General features: G+C 39.0%; 1 protein-coding gene across 1 annotated transcript in view; it reads left to right on the top strand.

The window, feature by feature from the left end:
- LOC138953164 (basic salivary proline-rich protein 3-like) overlaps positions 1-1,612 on the top strand; it is a 5,017-nt gene extending 3,405 nt beyond the window's left edge. Inside the window, exon 3 of the mRNA XM_070324964.1 lies at positions 1,481-1,612. The gene's annotated coding sequence lies outside the window, so the exon portion shown is untranslated. The remainder of the gene's footprint in view (positions 1-1,480) is intronic.
- Positions 1,613-5,851: the final 4,239 nt, after the last annotated feature.

The raw sequence follows: 5,851 nt of genomic DNA, 5'->3' as shown, positions 1-5,851 counted from the left end.
GAGAGAGAGAGAGAGAAGTGTCCTTTCACAGATAGCCCTATTAATAATAATAATAATAAATGAGCATTTATACTGAAAGGCATAAATTCTGCAAATAGTGCATTGAACGATTTTGCTCTCAAACGAAAATCAGATTGAACCTTAATTTGTAGTTGACATCTTGAGTGTCGGAGCAAATGTTTCACGCTGTCAGCGTGCGCTTTGCAGTATTGCTGATCCAGCCACAGCTCACTGTGCTAATAAAGACAATGGGCTGAACGGGAGACAATAACGTAAAAAAGATAGTGTATGGCCCTATAAAATGCAACTGGCTGTTTGGCTGTATCAGATATCGCAATCATGCCACGACTTGATGAAGGAGAGAGACAGGAAGCGATTGGGATGCTTAGAGCTGGCCAAAGCATTGAACGTGATGAACACTGAACGTTTTCCGAAATCATTGCGCTTGGACTCAGTCACTTTTTTTGAAAAATTGTCATTTCATGATGTTCTATTCAAAATCAATAAAGCGAAGGTTTATAAACACTAAAACGGCCAATAAATAAAATATTCAAACATTGAAAACATTCACCACTGAGTTGATTTTTTGTGATTTTTTAAAGTTCAGTTTGCGGAATTTATGCCTCTCGGTATATATAGCGCAACATAATAACTTTACAATTATGCTCTTTGCGCTTGACACATTTAACATTAAAACACAGTTATACAAGCATTTACATCTACATTCATAGTCAGCAACGCTTTATTAAAAGCATACACCATCAAACATACATTACAAAAGATTCTTCCTCTAACTAAGTAATAAAAACATGAATAAAATAGGTAGTGAAAACAAGGAAATACCAGCTGAATACCCTTAATCAAACAGAACATGTTATCAACAATACTGAAAACAGCCCAAGATGTTTATATACATTATCACATTATCACTAAAACAACTATTGGGGAAATCAGAACCTCCTCGGACAATGGTCCTCCTCTGGACTAGATTTCTCTGTTGATACGCTCTCCCCTCCGGGGGTGTTAGCTTGTCTTTGAAATCTTGGTCCCGAGGAGGACCATTGTTTTACTACCAAGACCAGACACGTGTTTCGACACTAATGTGTCTCATCAGTGGTCTGATTGTAGAGATGGCGAGAGTTGTCAACCCATGGTATCCATCCAAGAAGCAAACCGGTCTCAGAGTGGTAGCTTCTGTATATATACAGAATTCAAGAACACTCATTTTTTCTTCTGCTCCACACCACACAATGACAGCTGGAAAACTTATTAAAGCTTAAAAAGCTTATTTATACACAACAATAAAAAGTCCAACACCAGCTAGAATGTCTCATCTTTTGATTCAAAATTTTCGGCCCGCAGGCCTTCTTCAAGGTTAACAGATCAAGCGTCTATGGTTAATATATATTTCTCTCTCTATCTCTATCCCTTAATTTTGTGACCATTTTTTGAGCCTACATCAGTAGTTTTTCTGTTTCAGATCTTACTATTTCACAGCTGATATGATCTCCTTCGACCAGTTCTGACTGTTCGGGCAAACGATCATCATGAGAATGAAAAACTGAAGATGAAATAAATAGAATTAAGCATATCTACAATGGTTGTGAGTTTTAAATTCTGTGTGAAGTGACTGTGTGTGTGTGTGTGTGTGTGTGTGTGTGTGTGTGTGTGTGTGTGTGTGTGGTGTGTGTGTGTGTGTGTGGAGGGAGAGAGATAGGGGGGGGGGAAGAGAGCGTTTACTTGGAAATCTCACAAATTCCATGCAAGTGGCAATACATGCACATTACACAATCAACAGCAAAAGAAAAGAACAACAAATCAACAAAAGGAAAACAAAAGTAACAACAAAAGTAACAACAAAAATACAAGAACAAAAAAATAACCACCAACACATACATTCACTGGCACAAACATAAAGTATAGTTTGCGCATGTCACTTGTTCATGTGTATATAAACTTCGCCAACAAATTATTGCAACACATTTCGCACTCAAATTAAAGCATTATTTCCAGTGTCATTTCATATAAACTTCCTATGCCAGTTAAGGCCGTTCATTTGACTATCCCGATAACTTTTGGGATCAAAGATTTATTTTACACGTGACCGCCGCGCAAATAAGGGTAGCCTCAAAATCGACCGGACAAAAACAGAAGGGACCATTCATTAGCGAGCGTACTTGCACCAATGCATGTCTGCTTGCGTATGCATGTGCGTGTTGTGCAATGAGGTTTGTCTAAGGAGCCATTTGGGAGAAAACAAGTTTTCTGGAGAACTGAACCTTAAAATGTTGAAGGGATTTTTGCTTTAACAACTTTAATGATTTACGCGCACAAGTCATGCTCCATCAGGTTCAATCGGCGAGCTCTTTTTTTCCCAGCAAACTCTCATGTAATAGGAGTCCCACGAAGACAGGAGACAGACAGACAGACAGACAAGCAGCTCAAAAACACACATGTTCCGCAAAGCCTGCTCATAAGTCCTCCTGTCCTCCCCACATCACGGTTTCAGCATAAGAATGGCCTGTTTTGCCTAGTATACACAGTAGTCCCGTTCTCGTGTGTGTGTGTGTGTGTGTGTGTATGTGTGTGTGTTTGTGTGTGTGCGTGCGTGCGTGCGTGCGTGTCAGTGTGTGTGCGTGCGTGTGTGTTTGTGTGTGCGTGTGTGTGTGTGTATGTGCGTTTCATTATGTGTGTTCTGTAAGCCCAGTTCGCTTTGTTTTATTCAGATATCTGTATGACTTTTGTATGTTTGTTGATGTGACATTTTCAATGCGCGTATAGGTTATGTTACAAAGTGGAGAACAAAGTAGTGACGGCTGACAGGATCTTATAGCCTCTCCCTTGTAAACCATCACGTGCAGAACAGCATATCTCTACAGGTTTAGATGGGCAAAAAGCATACTCACCATTTGAAACATACCAAAAATCAACTTTCTGGCCGTTTCCTGTGTAGAGTGGTAATTTTATAATTAGTTGATTTTAAAGATTGATTTTTGTGCGACTAATTCAACAACGACACTTCGACTTAGCGCAGACAGCAGAAACAATATATGCAACTAACAATTCGGCTCCGCACAGAAGTCAGAAACGACTAATTATACCAACAAAAATGTGACTATACAAAGAAAACAGAAACATTTAATTCAACAAACAATTCGACTCCGCACATAAAGCAGAAATAAATAAGTCAACATACAATTCGACTTACCACAGAGAGCAGAAACATTAAATTCAACAAACAATTCGACTCTGCACAGAAGGCAGAATCCACAAATTCAACAACAACAACAACAAATCCAATATACAAAGAAAACAGAAACGTTTAATTCAACAAACAAATTCGACACTGCACGTCAAGCAGAAACAATTCATTCAACAACACAATTGACTATGAACAGAAAGCAGAAACATTTCATTCAACAAACAATTCGTCTCACCACAGAAGCAGAAACAATTCATTCAACAATGTGACAAACAGAAACAGATAAGTCAACATGCAATTCGGCTCATAACAAAAACCAAACACATTTAATTCAACAAACAATTCGACTCTACACAGAAACCAGTCAGACGGTTGATTTTTGGAAGGGATGTGTTCAAGTGAAAGAATGCTCTCATCCCATGTACAACCCAGGACATATTTTTTTTATGTTGGGGGGGGGGGGGGGGGGAGGGGGGCTGGTTGTGGTGTGAACATGATCGCTTACATAAGAAGAGTGGCGCCTTTAATACGCGGGAGCAATAAACAACACCTGCAGACAGAAACATTGTACGTTTTTTAATTTTAATTTTATTTTTGATTTTATGATACGATACGATACCGATACATGCGCAGCCTAGCAGTGACCTAACAAGTAATTAGTCTACTGCTGATTTGCCGAAGTCACCGAGACAAACTTCGTTCTCGAAATTCTTTGTCAGTTTCCGGGAGACATGCAGGAGGAGCGACAGAATGTTTACTTGACGACATTATTCGTATTATTACGTCTTCTCCAACTTTGGTTCGACTTTGACATCAGAAGTTTAACTTTGGAAGAGAGGATCAGTAAGAAACGTTTTGGTTTCTTTTCATCGGAGTCGTTTTTCTTTAAGTGTCGCCAATGCCGAGGAGGGGAAGACGATGACAATTTATCTCACAAAAATGCAGTAAATTAAATAGGGGAAGGGCCCCTAATATGGACCACTTTTTGTTTATTGCTGATAACTAGCTTGTTTTCTTGTGAAGAAGTTTCATTTTGTGGTTGGTAGTCCTTCTCTCTTAGTTTAACCGTTAGGCATAATTAGAGTGAAATAGCTTTGATAGACCTTCAGCAAAAATTAGATACATAAAAAAAATCACAAATGGTCCATATTAGGAGCCTGGGCGCCCAATATGGACCAGTGAAGCGACCTTCACGAATCACTGTAAAAAGCCCCCCATACTTCAAAATAACATGATACAACTTAGTGTGCAAGTCAGACTAATTCAAATATGCTTTAGATTTAGATGCTTTGGGTTGATGAGAGTATTATTTGAAGCACACCAGGATACTGAAGAAGCTTATCAAAAACCGAGTGATAATAAGTGAAATTATCAATTTCCACAAAAAAGAGTATTTGTTATATTTTTTTAAAATCTTGAGGGCTAGTTATAGATTATTTTCAGCAAGCTTCTTAATGAATTAATTAAAATTGCCTTTAGTTTTTATTTTCTTCGATTTGTTGAAGGTGGTCCATATTAGGAGACTCACACATACTTTGAGGTTTTGCTATTATCTTTTGTTTGCAGTAGAAACTCGGGGTACACACTGTTAAAATGTAACAAATACTGTCTTAGCTGTCATATATAGCCATTTTTTTTGTTATGAAAGCTTTGGCTGTGGACAGAAACGAGTCCGTTTTAGGCGGCAAATTTAGAGTGAACGCTGCCAAAAGTGAAAAAAAGCGAAAAAGCCTAACGGTTTTGAGGTTTGTGTTTCTGCAACAGTTTTGACATGTGCAACTTATCCAGAGAGGGTGAATAAAGCGAATGAAATTGTTTTGAACGCTCTAGCGCCGTTAGTTTGTCAGAACAGGAGGTGGTCCATATTAGGAGCCGGTCCATATTGGGAACCTTTCCCCTAAAAGCGGTGCATCATCACGATTTATGGTGATATGAGGTAGCAGCTGAAGAACCACAGATTGTTGTTAAGAGCATTCGGAAAAGGGGAGAGGTAAGGACAATGAAGGCACTGTCCCCAACCCATACCCTTACCCGAGAGGAAAACTGGGGGAAAAAAGAAGGAAACAAGTCGCGTAAGGCGAAATTACTACATTTAGTCAAGCTGTGGAACTCACAGAATGAAACTGAACGTAGTCCGCCGCTAGTGCAAAAGGCAGTGAAAGTGACGAGCCTGTGCTTTACTGTACCTCTCTTCGTTTTAACTTTCTGAGCGTGTTTTTAATCCAAACATATCATATCTATATGTTTTTGGAATCAGGAACCGACAAGGAATAAGATGAAATAGTTTTTAAAACGATTTCGGAAATTTAATTTTGATCATAATTTTTATATTTTTAATTTTCAGAGCTTGTTTTTAATCCAAATATAACATAACTAGAGGAATACCCGGCTTCGCCGGGGTGAATCGCGAGACAGAGACAGACAGCGTGGCGGTTCATCACAATCACCTCTGCAGGCGAAGTCCTGTCAAACGGGATGGAGAATTTTAGAGCTTATTTCTTAGCCCTATAATTATTATCTGTTGTGGCTTCTCAAATGCCAGAACATACAGACAGACAAAAGCCGCTAGACCCCATCACAAACAGAACTCTACAATCCACAGGTTTTTGCCCACACACACACACACAAACACACACACAGAGAAGCCGT

This window comes from Littorina saxatilis, linkage group LG17 (genome assembly GCF_037325665.1).
Source record: "Littorina saxatilis isolate snail1 linkage group LG17, US_GU_Lsax_2.0, whole genome shotgun sequence".
Lineage (NCBI taxonomy): Eukaryota > Metazoa > Mollusca > Gastropoda > Littorinimorpha > Littorinidae > Littorina > Littorina saxatilis.
This window is presented reverse-complemented; position numbering and strand designations above follow the sequence as displayed.